At 46.1% G+C, this 18,543-nt stretch overlaps 1 protein-coding gene across 1 annotated transcript in view; it reads left to right on the top strand.

Annotated features, from left to right (window-relative positions):
- Positions 1-7,587: 7,587 nt before the first annotated feature.
- tanc2b (tetratricopeptide repeat, ankyrin repeat and coiled-coil containing 2b) overlaps positions 7,588-18,543 on the top strand; it is a 96,387-nt gene continuing 85,431 nt past the window's right edge. The window contains exon 1 of the mRNA XM_084485521.1: positions 7,588-7,691. The gene's annotated coding sequence lies outside the window, so the exon portion shown is untranslated. The remainder of the gene's footprint in view (positions 7,692-18,543) is intronic.

Genomic DNA, 18,543 nt, shown 5'->3' with positions numbered 1-18,543 from the left:
GTGCTGATGTATCTAAAAAACCTGCAGGTTTCAGCTGCATCAAATACCAAGTAGAGGAAGATTGTAAAATGTATACATGAACCGTTAAATAAATACAAATTAATTGAAGTAGATGTATAATGCGTCTCTGTTAAATGTCCTGTCTTTATGTAGGCATGCACTTTCATGATGACCCAAGCACATCTTTGCGGCACCAGATTGCAATTTGTAAGTGTGCGCGTGTGTGTAGCCCTCGTGAGACAAACGGTGAATTTAATTAGACGGGCTGTCGTGAGGTTAGGTCATAAGGCCCGTCATTTAATAATCTAAAAACAATTGCGCTCGACTTTGGAGGAGCGGTGCCGTTGAATTTGCGGAGGAAGCGTCGGCCCACGTCACACATGGAAGTGCATTACCAATGGAATACAGTTAATGATTTGAAGATGCTCAACTCTGTGGGTTTGTCAATCAATGTATTATTGTTATTAAACCTAATGCCCATGTGCTGGCTGCCAGCAACATGAGGGGGACTTGTCAGAAGGCGGCTGATCTAATAATCTAAAAACATGGATCAGAGGGATCCGTGTCTCCTTGAATGGCCTGAGCTCCGTCTCTCCCAAAGCTCCAATAACCCAAATGGCCACCAGGTTAAAGTCAATAAAGAGCTACTTTTCACAAACGATTTACATCTGTCATTAACATTTAAAACCATATACTTCCTGGTTCTGACCGGACAAGACTTATTTCCCCATTGAACCATCACCTCTATCATCCAACTATATTGTCTTGCCCTGATATCGGGGCAACCTAGGCTCTGAAAAGCAATTAATGTCCATGCTATCACAATCTCTACTTATGATATGAATATTTTAATAACGTAGTAAGATGTCGATTGATGTGACTTCTTTTGAAAGGATAGATGTAATACTATATTATAATTAAACATTATTTGAGTTATAAATGAAGGAAGCAGGGAGTCATTTTATTACTTATTAACAGTTCATCAAAAGTGCTATTGATGATAATGAATAAATAACACCAAAATCATTTTCATCAAGAGGATTGGTATATATATTAGAATTAGATTAATTGCATTTAAGATGAGGTAAAAACATTCATCATGATATGCTCATTCTCACTGTGTTCCTTGAAATGTGATATGAACCCATTTAAATCTTTGAGAGCTGTGTGTGTGTGTGTGTGTGTGTGTGTGTGTGTGTGTGTGTGTGTGTGTGTGTGTGTGTGTGTGTGTGTGTGTGTGTGTGTGTGTGTGTGTGTGTGTGTGTGTGTGTGTGTGTGTGTGTGTGTGCTGCTTGCTTCAAAATCAAGTGTGAGAATGTGCAAAACTGTCACTTAAAAAACCCTCACCTGAAACACTGGATCTGCTCTGCCTAAGCAGAATCATCCATGTGTTAATTCCTGTATTAATGTCACTCTCCTAGCAAAGAAACCGGAAAGAAAATCTAGAATCTATTGTAATGGTTGTCAGATTTTGCAGCTAAAAGTTAAAGTTGCTTGGCTACCAAATGTACCACTCCTTGATACTTTAGAGTTACACAGCACACCCTCACATATTGGAATGTACCCGTTACAACCCTCCAAGTCAAGTCCTCCAGGTCCATTGCTTTCTGTGCTAGTTCACACTATTCTACTGCAGACAGGTGTGTACCTAAAGAAGCATGAGTATTGTCAAACCGCTCAATCCATCTCTGGAGTGGGTACTAATGCCCAGTGTCAGGCCCTCTTAAGCTATTCACAATTTTCACTCACAGAACAGCCCCTGTCATGTGGGACACTGGGGCGTCACTTCTCATTTGTTTAACCTGAGTGGATCCCCGTCTGACTCCCATGTCTTCAGGCGGTCGTGGTGAACGAAGCGCCGGCCGCCTGAACACTGACAAGGCATCGGGAGCGGGGGATTAAGGAGAGACTGAGCCTCACTGTGGCAGATCCCACGGCGATCTGTGCCGTCCTCGTCGGTCGACTCCCCCGCCAGCCCGCAGGTAAAAAATGGGACGCGATTCCAAAACATCAGCACATTAGACACGATGCAAGCATATCGCATAACGCCTGGAGAAGGACACCTGGAACGGGGGAACGAGAAACTCGATGTGTCGGCGGTATTGGCTGCATTGTGTCAGTTGTGACAAAATAGCCTTCACACTGTCAAAAAAATTAATATATATATATAACTTTTCTTTCTTTGATCTCTGCCCTTTCTAGCTGCTGGCTCTGTGGAGGCCTTTTGGCAGACCGTAGAGTAGAATGGCCTACTTCTGTCTGGAGCGCCTGCCTCTTGGCAAGGTCCTCCCCGGACGCCAAGCAGTGGCGGCGTCCGGGACGGGCTCCTCTGAATCCCGGGCCACCAGAGGGAACGGTGGGACAGTGATGATGAGTGGCGACGGTCGGTCCAGCCGCTGTCGCATAACCGGTCCAACCCATAGAACTGTCTAAAAAGCTCTCTCCACCTTCCATTGTGCCACGTGAGCCGTGAGTCATCAGCCTCCTCGTCCTCCTCATCCTCCTCATCCTCCTCTTCCTCCTCGTCCTCCTCTTCCTCCTCTCCCTCCTCTTCCTCCTCTTCCTCCTCATCCTCCTCATCCTCCTCGTCCTCCTCTTCCTCCTCATCCTCCTCTTCCTCCTCATCCTCTTCCTCCTCATCCTCCTCATCCTCCTCTTCCTCCTCTTCCTCCTCATCCTCCTCTTCCTCCTCATCCTCCTCTTCCTCCTCATCCTCCTTATCCTCCTCTTCCTCCTCATCCTCCTCTTCCTCCTCATCCTCCTCTTCCTCCTCATCCTCCTCTTCCTCCTCATCCTCTTCCTCCTCATCCTCCTCATCCTCCTCTCCCTCCTCTTCCTCCTCATCCTCCTTATCCTCCTCTTCCTCCTCATCCTCCTCTTCCTCCTCATCCTCCTCTTCCTCCTCGTCCTCCTCTTCCTCCTCTCCCTCCTCTTCCTCCTCATCCTCCTCTTCCTCCTCATCCTCCTCTGGTTTACTGGCTGTTGCTGTTGTGGGTGTCACCAAACGTTTTCGTGACACAGCACCAAAACGGTGCTCTCTGAAGACCGGGCTGGCGGAGCCCTGAAGGCTGTGTCGTCGGCGGGGGGGAGGGAGGGTCACGCTCGCAGATTACGGCGTCCGGGCCAAGCGATAGGCTGCTGTCACCGGAGACGGAGGAGTAATCCGCCCGGTATCTGCCCCGGCTGCTCACACCGTGGCGCTCGGTTATCTTGCTGTCAATTGAAAAACCCTTCAAGGGTTCAGATATCAGCCACCAGGCCGTCCACGTCCCCGTCTCCAATCTTCATCCATCATCGCAGATGGCCGGCCGGGGTGAGGAGCCAGCCGTCGACGGTGTGTGTGTGTGGGTGTGTGTGTGTGTGGGGGGGGGGGGGGGGGGGTGGGGGGTGCCTGGAGCGTCTAGAGTTCAGAGGTCCAGCAGCAGGGTGATGGGTGGGGGCTGAAGGCTAACCCCCACGGATGTCAGGCCAGGGATGTTTGTTTTTGCGGCTCTCGTCTATTCTTGTTCTTGTCCTTCTATGCGTCATGGCGTTGTCGCCACGGGTGGCTGACTGCACAAGGCCCGCACGCTCTGCCTTTTTGCTCAACAAAGCCGCGCTTGCCGCATCCTGCAGAATGCTTGATTGGTTGAGAAGACAGAGGGGCCCCGTCTTGCTGATAGGAAAGTCAGACACACCGTCATGCAAGAACAACCGGGAATACTATTGAACCCAACGTCTATGTTTGATGATGCGCTGCATTTTCAAAGTAAATCATACTATTTGATTGTTAGATTGCAACTTTTTGTTTTGGATTTTTGTTCATTTTTTTGTTGTTGTTGTTTGTTAGTGATGGTTTTATCTGTGTCATCTCCCGGAGTTGTTGTTTACTTTCTGTGTATTCTGTTTGAGTGAAGCCTTTCTGTGTTGTGTGTGTTCAAGTTGTTGTGTTCAAGTCCTATTTTTTTTATGCACCCAATCGATCGACTCTTTTGAAAATTGTGTTGACTCAAAAGAAGCAAACAAAAGAAATGTTGCTGGCCAGTAGCTGTTGTTGTTAACAAAAAGAAAATCCACTTAGACCGACACTTCAACTAGAAAGAGTTCTGCAAGATGTATGCTTTGATGTTCGGAGTGGTTGGTTATGGGAGCTCTTCAAGTCAGCTCTGCGTTCTCTTTCCAGGTGATGCTGTGGATTAGAGCCAGAGTGTGTCTGCATGTGCTCCTCGTCTCTGCTGAGGAACTCTGCAGGTGACCACCCAGAGGCCCAGTCATAATTCGAGGGTAAAAGTGCATTCGGCAAAACAAAATATTGTCATCGCAGACATGCCGCAGTGATTTCAGGGTTACCTTTAACACATTTTGAGGTCATTGCCACACGTTGTCAGTCCCTGTGCTCTTGTTCTGCCACTAGTGAGGAGGTGGACGGTGTTCTTGAAGGTGTCTGTACGCACAACGCCGGTGTACTGTGTCAATGCTGGAGTCCTCCCTTTTCTCTCCATCCTGGCACGATAGGATACCTGTATTGCGTCGTCTGTAATACGATCAAAAGTTTGCTGCGGGCGTTCTCTGTTGTATGATAATCACGGCAAATCTCCCTGCTTACAGGCTTCTGTTGTTGACTGTTGATGTTATTTTTTCCCCAGCACCAAGTCACCCAGAACAGAGATAAGGATACAGTACTACACAAGATGGCAGGACTGGGGTAGTCTGCAGTTATTTAAAAACACACATAGTGTTGGTGTTGGATCACTCTTGACGGGGGGGGGGGGACCATTTGAGACCCACCCATCCACTCAAAATAGCCTCGCTCATCCGCTCTGTGGCAAGAGGCGATATGTAGCCGGCTGACTTAACAGCCCTAAACATAACAGAGGGCTTCTGTTACGGCCCGGGGACATACGCAATTATACACGCAACCGAAACGTAACTCTACCTCCATGTTCGTTGTTTTTTTTTGGAGTTTGCCTTTTCTAGATGTCACCGTATAATAATTCAAACTGCTTAATGGTGTCAGTTGCACACCGAAAAAAAACACAAAAAAACGAGATCTGTTTGGAATGCTGTAGGTTGAATTATATACTCAATATAATATACACCTTTTGGCTGCCACGGGATAATGAGCGGATGTGAAACCATGGCGATGATGTCGTGGTCTAAAGCAATGACCTCTGGCGTGGCTATCTCACGCCAGAGCACCGTGTGCAGGGTGCAGGGTGGTATTTCAACTTGTGTTCACCCGGCATCATATTCTTCCACACTCCATGCCATTGGTGTAGAGTAGACAATAATAAAGCTTGAGCAGTTTGCATGTAAATACAAACGATGATGTTTTAATGGTAGGATGGACTGGGAGTAGTGTTGGCCGTCTCTCTGATAACACTACAGTCAGAGTCTCTAAGGAGTTCCCCGTTTTTACGGCTGGTTTATCAAATGAGCAAGTCAGCCTTCGCCTCTTTGGGGATGTGTCTTTTGTCTCTCCCTGGCAACTGGTTGCTATGCAGTTTCTGTTTCCATGTGAGGGTTAGAGTTGAGCGACCTGTCGATTGGTCTTTCGATGCACTTGCTGTGTGCTTCAGTATATCTCTGTATGCTTGAGCAGATCTCTGTGAGGATGTAAGGGGGTGGGGGGGGGGTAATGTAACAGGGCTACAATGTGTTTGAACATCAAGGCTGGACAGCAGAGGGATGTTGAGCCCGGCTTTACTCCCACAGTGGAGTAAAGCGCGTGTGCGCGTGCCACTGCATTGTCGTACGATAGCTGCCAAAGCTTTGGTAAATTAGCAGAACATGTCACTCTCACCTCCACCCCCACCTCCACCCCAACGTCTATCAATCGCTCCACCCTCCACCTCCACCCCCACGTCTATCCTCCCTCCACCTCCTGCTCCAGTCTATCCTCGCTCCACCTCCTGCTGCCAGTCTCCACCCTCCACCTCCTGCTCCACCCTCCACCTCCACCCCCACGTCTATCCTCTCTCCACCTCCTGCTGCCAGCCTAACCTCCCTCCAACCTCCACCTACTCCTCCTAGTCCAACTACTAAGCCAGTCCATCAAATCCGGTGAGCTAGCTCGTCCTGTGAGCGAGGAAAGAGGAAAAGGTCGGGAAGAACTGACCTGCTGCTAACGCCCACTGGAGGACGTTGGGGGTACTGCACAGGTCACGTGTTTGCAACATGGGTGTGCGTTTTGGTTTAATTACAGGGGGGGAACTAACGCACGCTCTGTAAAACTGAAGGTATTGTCTGTTGTTATTTATCATTTGGACTTGTTGTAGTGGACAGGCCTACCAAGCTCTGCTGGATGATGCGGTTTAGGTTTAATCAGAAGACCCTCTACTAATCCCCAATGCTTTACCAGGACAGACGTAATCCTGTGTGAGATTAATTATTTTTGCCTTATATTATACGATTATAAGATTGCAGAGGGGACTCTATTATGGGGGTAGTTGGGGGATTGTCGACAGAAATGTAGAACACAATGTCTGCCAATAACAGTGGAAAGCAACGTTGGGTTTAGATGACCCTATCATCAACCCCATTTTTCCCCCCCACCAGCCAACTGTTAAAAGTTGAATATGACATTAAAATGTTAACATTACAAACTAAACATCCAAGTCTCTACATTTAAATATTTATTATTTGATCAATGGAAATTATTGAATAAAAATTATATATATATATATATATATATATATATATATATATATATATTATTATACGGTCAGTATATGTCAGTATTTGTCAACCACCAGATGATAGATATTAATAATTTCCAAAAGCAAACGGCTGTAGTCTCGAGGGAAAGTAATTGAAATGTGATTGGCATCAACCTTGTCCCTCTTGAATAATTATAAATGATTTAGGTATTACTGCCTGCTTTCTTCATGCATAATTCATTAACCTCCACCCCCACGGTGGCGTGTGTGTGTGTGTGTGTGTGTGTGTGTGTGTGTGTGTGTGTGTGTGTGTGTGTGTGTGTGTGTGTGTGTGTGTGTGTGTGTGTACACACACGTGCATGTGCGTGCGTATGCATGTATGTGTTTGTGCACGTGTGTGTGTGTGTGTGTGTGTGTGTGTGTGTGTGTGTGTGTGTGTGTGTGTGTGTGTGTGTGTGTGTGTGTGTGTGTGTGTGGTTGTGTGTTTCTATGCGCCCTCTGTCCGCCTGCCTGTGTGCAGTTTGCATTGGAAGGCGTCATATTGCGACGCTTCGTGGCAGTGGGGGCACACTTGCGCTGAGACTCCACTCAGTGACTTCATGTTGTTAAATATTCCCTCTCTACTTCAGTGCATGTTAACGCTCTGAGAGAAGTAGCCCAGTCCCCCCCATCGACGCCGGCGGTGTCGTTATGGCAGCACTGGTTCGCGTTTGCAATCGGACTTCGACCGAGATTTGCATTTGCGTGGAGCATTTTGCAGCGGTGTGTGTTTTTTTGTGAACGGGCTGCATGTACATGGACATGGAAGTGTTATCGGGCAGTTTAGTTGAACGAACCACACGGAGCGCTGCAGAGGGAGAGAGAGAGGTCGAGAGAGAGAGTGAGAGAGAGAGTGAGTGAGAGAGTGAGTGAGTGAGAGAGAGAGCGAGCGAGAGAGAGAGAGAGAACGGGGGAACTAGCAACCAGCAAGCAGCAGCAGCAGCAGCAGCTGCTACGAAGAGACACCAAATGTGATGCCTGAGGTCTGAGGAGCGGAGATAAAGTCTGGCGAAGGTAACATGATCTTTTTGGCTTGCGCCTTGTTTTTCTTGACCATTGCGTCTCGTTCGGCAGCCATTGTTTCCATGTGTCTTATAAGAAACCCGTCTGTGCGCTTTAAGAGTCTGGCGCGGCTGATCCATAACCTATCCCCTCTTCTGTTCGCTATCCAACCGCCAGATAGCCACACAAAAACCCCCAGCAAGGATAAGATATTAGTTGACCTTTGAGCTTCACTAAATATTGTATTGAACGGATATAACGTCCGAGAATGCATGCGTCTGTGGCACTGGTAAACGTTTTGGCTCTCCTGTGCCTTTGCACTGGATTGGATGATAGTGGTTATAAAGCAAACATGCGTTAGTCATTATTCCTATTTATAGATGCAAATGAAGTTGTTGAAAAATGTAGGTTCATTTGAGAGCTCATGACTTTTCACCATGTCTCTAGCAGGGATGGGCTTGATTGGACATTTGACTGTATTATCCTCTCGGACATAAGAGAAAATACCTATTCTGGCTGCTGGGCACCACATAATGCATCTTTATTCTTGGGCGTGTTGTATGTTCACATTCTGTACCCCGCAGGCCAAATGTCCACAAGTGAAAGACATGACAGAAAGCTATTCTTTCTCGCTCTGAGGGCTTCTACCTCAGTGTGCAGAGCCTGCTGCTGTCTGACATCTGGTGTGTCTTGACAGGGACTTGTGCGGTAATGATATGTTTCAGCAAAGCCTGTTAATCTGTTTAATGGCTGTTGGGTCGCATGGACAACGTGTATCCCCCCCCCCCTTTTGTCACCAAACAGGTTACATGGAGACCGACATTGTCTGTCTGGGTTGTGGTAAAAAAAATCTTAATTCTGGGTTATGATATACATGTTTTGAGATGTGTTTATGAAAATAAATACCGTATTTCATGGACAGCTTACACGTTGTTTTGGTATTTGTCTCCTCTGGTTGTGTGGCATGCATGGTAATGCAGTGAAAACACATTTATCAGAATAATAGGGCTGAACACACTCAGATTTAGGTTGCGGTTCTTATGGTTTTTCATACGAGGGTGGAGATGACTGGCTGTCTGAGCCTTTTCTATTCTGGTGCTTTAGTTGTCAGCTCTGCACAGATAAAAGGCGATCATCCTCAGAGCTTTTTCTCATCCCATCAATAACATGCACTAGTTCTGGCTCTTCTCTCCCCTCCCTTCTCTGCTCCTCACAACACATCTGCAACTGAGCGAGCATACGTTTTTCCTCCTGCGTGCGTGTGTGTGTGTGCGTGCGCAGTGGACAGTGCACTGACTCTTTTCTGTGCTTATCTCGCTGCCCACAGGGCAATGACAAGACCTTTTTTTCCCCTCCACAGCCCAGCTGAAAAACACTCTCCCAATAACTCACCAGACCAAAGGACTGAAACATTAACAGTTTGCGACATGAAAATGTAGTATTCACATTAAAAAAACGACCTAAATCAAATATTCATTTCAAGAAGGGTAGTAAGAGGCTTCTATCGCCTGTCTTTCATGTCTAAAACTCTTCATCTAGTTACTGCGACCGAGAGAAGGCTGCGAGGCCCAGCAACGTTTGATTCATCTGGTCTTCCTCGGTCAAACATATTGCATATCTGTATTAAAAATGGAAGCGATTAAGAGTGTTTTCAGGGCCACAGCGGGGTGGCCCGCTGCCATGCTGCAGATATGGGAATGTCTGTTGTTGAATGTGTCAAGACGGCTGCTGTCCGCATGCATCAGCCCGCCATGCCAGACTACCTGAATGTTATCGGTGCTGAAAATGTGAGGCGCTCTCCCACCGAGGACGTAAAGGTGTCGTCTTTGGGGGGTGGGGGGGGGGGGGTGGGGGTGTTTTGATTCAGTTCCACCAAAGCGCTCAGGCAAATGGCTCCCCCTTTTATGCCAATTTAATCAGGAGAAGACGAAGGAAATCTGAAAAGCTCACGCCTCGTGTGTCTGGCGTGTAATGAAACGCTGGGCTGGAGTGTATGTGCACGTATGTGCTTAGGCATGCTTCATGACTACAATGTAGTTCGTAGAGCAATCATCTCATTTTATGGAGTGGATGTAAGCTGTAGTGAAGTTGTGTTTTGTTCAGAACTCCCATCTGGACCTGTTTCCTAATCCTAAAGTAAAAATACAGTCAAAGCGGCTTTAAAAAATGGATGATAAGCTGTGACAGTATCCTATTGACCTTTTGTTGTTGTTGGAAGCACGTTGATTCTGGAGATGTATTCGGAAGGCTCCTGTCGCAAGAGTCACCTCAACCTGCTAGTGGTGCGACCATTTAGAGTGACATTTGATTTGATTTGGATTTGATGCACTTTGTTTATCCCCATGGGGGGAACTGGGTGGGTCACCCGAGCACACGATAACGCTACACCACATACCAAAGTAATCAGGTAAAACACTGTGATGCAAAGAGTTAGAAGTGTCACCAACAACAGGGATACCAAAGAAGAACCCACAAGAAGACAACGGTGGAAGGCACAAATTGCTCCCTAAAAGCGTCAAGGTATTAAGAGAGGGCCACTAAAAGCCCTTGTCAGATTCATAAATACACAACGCAACAGGGGCTCGTCCTGTTTCCAGCCCAGTCTTTCCTTTTCTAATGATAACATAATTACGGCGGGAGCAGTGAGTGGTGTGTTGCTTTTCCTCTTGTCTTTCCTGTTTTGTGTGTGAACCCACAAAAGGAAGGCAGGAAAGCTCTGGTGATCCGGCGTTCCGCTCTGTCAACCTTTCAGCTGCTGGTTGTTTGACATTCATTGAGTTCTGATGGAGGCGTCTTCACTTTGTTGTTCACCTACTAAGCCTCCGGGCCAGATCTTGGCTTTTGTGCCGGGGTCCGCTGGCCTTTTCCAGCGCTGTTACTGTTCCCAGACGCACGGATGTTTTTCTGTTGTGTTCGCGTCACATCACAGAACCGCATTGTGAAGCTTTCTTTAGCCCCGTCGTGGCGGCGGCGGCTAAGAACAAAATAATGCCCATGTTGTTTGCAGACCTAGGTCACCACTTGCCCGTCTGTCTTTGCATGAAAGACGGATTTGAAGGGTTCTTGAAATGGAGAAACGAGGAGCGCAGACAAAAGATCTGGCTCGCCGTCAAAGGGCCTTTGTTCCTCTTGTTTTTCCTTTTCCTTTTTTACAGTGACGACCGTTCTGTTGTACATGTGTTCATGCGTTCGTTCAACGGTGCTTTTCTGCCAAGAGGATGTGTACAATGGATGGGGGGGGGGGGTGGGTTAGGAGGGGAACTTGAATCTGATTGGTCGGAGAATGCGTCCTGTCCAACATCCCCCTGTGGTATCCGTCGACGCATATTTCAGGCAGAGTTGGTTCCAAGGTCTCCAGGATTACTGTCACTGGGGCTCCACTATGTTGAATCGCAGCAGATGGTGGCAACCTGGTCACATCAACAGATCCCCCTTTTTAAGCTAAAATATAGTGAGTACACGCTGGCATGTACAACAGTTCTGCTGCCTTCAGTGCGTGGCTCTTTATGGTCTTTATAGGCTTGTTTTTCTGGATTAAAAAAAAAGATTTAGTCAAGCGAATGACTCGTTTGCGTGTCATGATTTTGTTATGAAATGTGACACTATTTGGTTTGAGCTAAACACTATGATAGGTCCCCAAGTATGATCAAATTAACATTTCTTGCTGATGTAGAGGGTTTAAATCCCGTATTTGAAGTTGCGCAACAGAATTAAACATTTTTAATGGAAATGTTTATCGCGGATCAGTGTCTGCCCCCCCGCCCGATGCACTCAGTCATTGTGACAATATCCCCGCAAACTGCACCAATGGCTTTTCTGTCTCCATCAACTGATGGTGGCTGCTGTGGTATTGGTTTGTATATTATTTTTGCATTGCGGCAAATAATAAAATGCATCATAACTCCAGTTATGGCGTGCGCACGTTGACTCAAAGTCTCAGTGGGGTGTTGCTGTACCCAGCAACACCCCCCCCCCCCCCCCCCCCCCCCATGTCTCCTCAGAGGTATCCTCTTTGTGTGGTGACAGATATTGCATGAGGCGCTGCACCTAGTGAATCTGCCACTCTTACCCAGAGATTCCATTAGCCAATTAGGCGACTGCGTTGGCCGGTCCCAGCTGTTGACTGCAGACGATTATCAAGAGTATTCATCTTGGCTGAGAGCTCCCTCTCCGAGCCGAAGACAACAGCTACGGACCCAACCCCCCCGCCCCCCCCCTGAACCACCCACCCACCCATTCAGACTATTTACTAGTGTCGTCGCGCAAGCAACGACCCCTGACCCCAGTCTCCCGCCACCCCCCAAACTCCCTTAAGCCCCCGGCGCTTCTATATTTACAGTGACACGGCATACTTTCAGTCCACTACTGGCCCGGTTGGTGTGTGTCAATGTCTGTCCCTTTTTGGCAGCATTCTCCCTCCCTTATTCACCCAACATAAAAAAAGGGGCCCATAAACATCTGTTGCCACCATCAGCAGATTACAGAGAGCGCTGCTATTCGCCTTCAAAAAAGCTCTGCATGTGAACGAACAAAAAAAAAAAAAAGAGCGCAATACACCTAGCGGTGCCTACATGCTCTGTGTGATACGAGTCGCCACCGTGTCACCTCATAAATGGTTTACATATTCGACGCTTTGGCTGCCAGGTTTTTTTTATTTTTTTTTATGGGTTCTGTTAAAAGGAGTGGCCGATGGAACGCCGGCGGACTCTGCCATCTGTGTAGCTCCAGTGTTCCTCCTCCATGTTCGCCGCTTTGTTCGAGGCCCGAGACGGGGCCCCTGCGACGTAAAGGGCCTTTAATGTCGGTGGACTTCGTTATAGTCCGCAGACATATCTTTGTCCGTCAGCAGCATAGGGAGCACATTGTTGCTCACACAGCCTCTTCAAACTCCTTTTTCTTCGTGCCGAGCGTTGGGTGTGACAATGGGTGTAGGAGTTGGGGGAGAAATCATCTTATGAACACTTGCATTGTTTCCAGCGCTGGAATAAGCTTGTACTTGAGTCGTGAGCCAAGTCTGTGTTCAGTGCATCCCTCTGGTACTGACTGCCGAGTGAGATAATAAGGAGGAGGAGAGAGCTGCACATTGTACCGCCACGTAGAATTAGGGACTACACGTTTCAAATAATTAGCGGTAAGTCTTTTGAAAATTGACTTTTTGTTTGTCATGAACTCAAGTTTGCTGTCGAATGTGGGCCTCGGTAATGGTTGTGCTGTTATTGTGCCATGGGATGATTATTTGATATTTGCAAAGGCAAACTGAGAAAGATGAAGTGGTATTTATTATCATCAAGCTTTGTTGTTGGAAAATAAGCCCACCACATTTTGTTTGTCTGAAAATGTAGCTAATCATAATAATAGCACGAAGCCCACTGTTTATTTGGAGTGTTCACTCCAGACACACCTGCACTACTTTATTTTCTGAACCCATTTCTGAATTGAAGTGTCATTTACAGTTCTCTGCGTGCATGCTCGTATGTATTTAGCGTTTGAACAAGTGTAGAACCTAATTCACAGCCCTGGTTCCCCCGGCTCCAGTGGTGTGTCATTCTATCTAGTAGTAGCGCGAGTAGTTCATACTGAGAACACGACTGAAGCAACGGAAGACCAAAAGTATGTTAAATTAAAGGGGGAAATGTTCAACATTCACGGACGCCACAGCCGACATAGTTTTATAGACCGGAACCTCAACGTTTAAGAACGATCAAACACGGTATATTTCAGTGAAAGGTTTATTTTCAGTTAGAATACTCCTCAAGTTTTTGAAAAAATAAATCTGTCTTAAAAAAAAAAACACCAAAAGGGGGGGGAACATGGTGTACGGTTGGTAATAGCAGCTTTCTTGAGACGAGGTCTGTTTTTAGGGACTGGCCAGTGGTCTGTGGGCCTCAGCCTCTCGTCACCATCAAATGTTTTTCGTCCAGTGAGTTCATTGTGTTAGCAGTGAGAACAGAGAGGCCCTGTTTCAGCCGCTCTAAAAATACCCCCGAGAAACCTCTGCCCAAGAAGGCAAGGATAAATAACACAAATCAGCCTGGATACACACACACGCACGCACACACACGGACGCGCACGCATTAAACGGGGCTGCTTCGGGGGGCCCGATGTACTTATCAAGAAAATGAGTAGTCAAGCCTAACCAGGCTGATTATGGAGGAGTCGTTTGGAGCACTCTGGACCCCTTCTGTGAGCAGCAGGTATTCATGTATTCATGTATCCAATATGAACTAATGAAAACCCTGTCGGGCTGTTTCATTGGCTCGTGCGTCCCCGCGTCTCAAAAGCATATCAGACATGTCACAATTCGATGCTGATGGCTACATCACGTCCAGCCCTTTGGAGTTAAGTAAATATCTTTTGGATGCTCCCTCCTTCGCGCCGCTGGATTCGCCCCGCAGCATGTCTCCCTAAATATGAGATTAAAAAAATGAGCCAAAGTGCTTTGATGGCTGCCCCACAGAGGGCCCAGTGGGAGCAGCACCACGCCAGTAGGGGTGGGGGAAATAATAGATTCTTTGATGCATTGTGATTCTCTCTAGAACGACTCCGTCTCGATGCAGAAAAATTAATAATCAGAAACAAATTAAATTAAAAAAAATAATAAATATATATATATATATATATATATTTTTAATTAAATTTGTTCTCCTGCTGCAGAGCGCTACAGAAAACTCCTTTCTGCCTGCGGGTTCTCTGCGCAGAGAACCGACTTTATCTAATATAAAATATTAGATAAGGTAATTCATCTGTTGTTTGTCTTTAATGATCGTCACACAAGTAGGAAGTGATGAAATTGCAGCATCGAGATGCATCGATAATCGTTTTAGAATCGAATCGTTGACCTCTGAATCGGAATCGAATCTTGGAGTTGCCGAGAGATTCCCACCCATACAGGCCAGCCTGCGTTTTAAGGTCAGGCTCCCCAGTGGACTGCAGGGCGCCGGAGTGACGGCTGCAGCTCAATGCGGACTAATTAGTGGCTAATTGGTATCCAGCAGAATGCCCAGTGTACCCTATTGGCATGTCCACGGAATTCATTATATCATCCTCCTTGAAGGAGCACAGCAGGAGGGGACCTGATGAGTGGCCTTGTCTTCATCGTTTGCCCCGTCTCGAGTCATTGGCCCAGATGGGCAGTTGGTTGTTTGAACCTGCCTCTTTTTTTTTTATCCAATCGCCGCAACAATACTGTACCCGCTGTGAAATGAAACGAAACGAACGATGAAGTAAACTGAAAATGGTATTTCCCTTCTTCAGGACTGAGTGAGGATACGGGGGACTGAGGTGCCACCACTACCCCGCAGCGCTTTACCCGTGTAATGGATGGAACATCCGGATGGTGCCTAGGCTTGTTATGTAGTGCTTTAAACTGGCTCCCTTAACCCCATCCTTATCCTTCTCTACTCCTATCCCCCCCCCCTCCCCATCCTCCTGCCGTGACTACAGGAGCATAAACGCTCCATTCACCTCCAGTCGCGACGAATATGATCAGAACCTGTTAAGGGGCCAAACTGTTGCATTACAAATCACATTATAGTCGTGACTTATTTGAAAGTAATGAGAAAAGCCACTCGCGAGCACTCAAGACATCCATTTAGAGGGAAGCATCCCTATTTCCCCAGAGTGTGCTTTCCGATAACTCGTGAAAAGTAGATGAAATGGTTCCAAACTGCTTCGGCTGTGCTGCCTGGAACCCCTGGCCAAAAGGGGTGTGTGTGTGTGTGTGTGTGTGTGTGTGTGTGTGTGTGTGTGTGTGTGTGTGTGTGTGTGTGTGTGTGTGTGTGTGTGTGTGTGTGTGTGTGTGTGTGTGTGTGTGTGTGTGTGTGTGTGTGTGTGTGTGTGTGTGTGTTGTCAAGGCAAACATGCATGTTAGTAGCGGCAGAGGGTAGTTTCTAACCTTGCACATGTGGATGTTAAATTGGTTGGCAGCACCCTGCGTGTCAATGGGCTGGGGACCCGTGGGGGGGGGGGGGGGGGGGGGGTGTCTGGCTTCGTTCGCCGCAGTATGCCATGACATTCCTGGCGGTTCATTTCTCACTTGCACAATGGTTACGGCAGCGGCCTCACTGTGGTGTGAGCCAAGGCAGTAAATCTTGTCGAACTTTCAAGATAGGCAGAAAGTCAAACGGCCTCAAAGTAAAGCATTTGTTATTCATTAGTGTCTTGGGGCCGGAGGTTTTAGGAAGAACAGATGCAGGCTAAATGCTTGAGCTCTCATTCGTTGGGAGACGGCGGATTTTAAGCTTTTGCTAAAGAGATGGGGGATGATCTTCTCACAAGAACTTGTCAGTTCTTGGATCTCAGAGACAAGAACATCTGCAAATGAAATACTAGCTTTGGTAAACAAAAGACAATTGTGAGCTTTGGTGAATAATGGAGTTGGGTATGAGTTTTGCAGATGGACAAGTTTTCAAACCAAGTGACTTTGAGGTGAGAATATACAAGATTGAGTTAAATGAGTGTAGAGAGTGGCATTAGGAATTGGGTGTCTCTTCTTATCATGCCCTTTTGTCCTGGCACATCCCCCCTCCTCTACATTAGTTCCAAGGTTGATCTTTGAGATCCTGATTGGAATTTTAATTTTTAATGCAATTCAATACGCGACACCTAGGCCCAGACAAAGTAGATTTAAATCGCAATTTGAGAAGTGTTTTCAAATCATTAGTCTTTTTTCCCTGTCTTAGCAGAGGGAAATTGTGGTACAGCCATTTTGAAAAGCACTTCAGTGTTTCCTAATGCTCGTCCTTTGCTTTAATATGAAATAACTTCTTTCATGATGAGTAATTATAACTTTAACTCATCGCGGATGAGTTCTTTATTGCACATATTGTATTTCACATTATTGTACATACAGAGGTATCTATTTGTCTTTATCTGCACTATTCAGTCCATTTGGATGCTGTAACACATGAATTTACGTTCAGGGATTAATAATGTGTTATCTCATTTTGCCTTGGCAACAAAGCCTGAATACAAGAATGGGGGAAATGATGTGCATTTCTGTATCACAAGAACCATGTTCAGGATTTATTCACCATTATTTAATATTACAAAGGCTAGATAATATTATGTCAAATTAACTAAAGATTTATAAAAATAATATTTTAATTGCATTTGTAAATGAGTTCAAGATCACCTAATTCTGTAAATCTTAAGATTCACTAATGCATTTTGCAGCTTTTTCCTTCTTGTTAAATGAGGTATTTTGCATTGGCTTAATCCATACAGTATTATGGAAGCTTTGAGTAGACCCCTTGCAGATCAAACTTAATAACTCCCCCTGCATGGATATTTAGTATTTTCTTTTCTTGCATCATGGTCCCGGTTTGCCTTTGTAGAATTCAGAAGCAGTACAGAAAAACCATGAAACAAGATATTTCTGAAGAGTCACTGGAGGTGTTGACAAAATGGGTTTGCTTATTGATATGGGATGTCTAGTGTTTTCTTTATTAAGAAAAAATGTCTGCAACTAGGTTGAACACATAATGGAGCATTCCTTGTTTAACTTAATTATTAAGCGAGTAACATCTTAAAACCCACGGGAGCTCAATACAAATGATGCTCTGTGGGTTGCATTCCATATAACCTCATTAAGAACATAATTAACAATAGGCAATCCCTTTCAGAGGATCCAACATTAAAAGTGTAATTAATTTATTCATTTAGACACTTTTATCCAAAGTGACTTCAAGGTGAGAGTTATTACAATCAGAGCATACCCTCAATATTGCAGCAACCATAACAATTATACGTGCTGCAGAAGTTCCTATAAACGACTGAACAGAGTGGAGGGTACCTCCAGGAATTGAAACATGTGTTGGTTACTAGTTTCTTGAACTTGCAATTTAATCTTTAATTTTCTGCGTAGTCTATGGCAAGTGACTTTTCCTGTAATTCTCTTTTTTTTGGATTGGATGCCTGCGTGTCTTTCATGTAAAGATAACACTACGCCACACCCATACCACAGGCCTAATTACACGCTACCATGCTGCTTCAGGGGCATTGTTTTCCACATGATTACAACCCAGCACAGGATCGAATGCAGCACAGGAGTCAGATCAGCTCAGGATGACAATGGTGGATGGAACCGTCCCCTCCACCAAGAAACAGCCCGCATATTCTTGATTGCATGACAATTAGGCGAATTATATCCCTGCTAAACACTGACAGGGGAACAGGCTTCGTAAAACCACCGCTGCCCATGCCACCGAGTCTGGTGGCTCTAGTTTCCGCTGTCGTGTCAAAAGAAGCCTCACTCTGTTTCGGCTTTCATCTTGGATCAAACCCTATTTCCCTGTGGTTGCTTTTGTAGAAAAAAAAAGGACGTGCTGTCCACGGCAGAGAGGGATCTGGACTATGGTTGTGCCCAGTGGAATGTAGCGCCTTGCTGCCCTCAAAGCACGATTCAGAGACCTGCAGACTGGCTTCTCATGGTGAGTCATCTCTCAGGTTTCCTAGCGGCGCCGGGCTCAATGCTCCCTTTTTTGAGGGTAAATCGTAACACAGTGCTCAAGTGTAGCAGTGAGCCAGCTGGGTAATGGTTCTGCTCATCAAGCGTTAATTGACAGTGGTTTCTCGATGGATTGCCACCACTACTGTTACTTTGACAACTATTACATTTTTGTCACCTGGATCTCGTTTAACGAATTCTAGTATTATTAAATTACCATTTTCTTCCCATGTTAAGCTTCACCTGTGCCAGAAGAGAAAGAAAAATATAAGCCGCAAACCATAAAACCGAAAAAAAAAAAAGAATAAAAATGTTTGATGACCGTAGCTGGAAGAGCTTCCTGTTGGAAGGATTGTATACTGCATAATGGATGGGTCACCGAGGTAAGCTCCATCACGATGAGATGTTGCACTGCTC

Source organism: Micromesistius poutassou, assembly GCF_964030765.1.
Source record: "Micromesistius poutassou genome assembly, chromosome: 21".
NCBI lineage: Eukaryota > Metazoa > Chordata > Actinopteri > Gadiformes > Gadidae > Micromesistius > Micromesistius poutassou.
The sequence above is the reverse complement of the archived record's forward strand: the minus strand, read 5'-3'. Positions and strand labels throughout refer to the sequence as shown.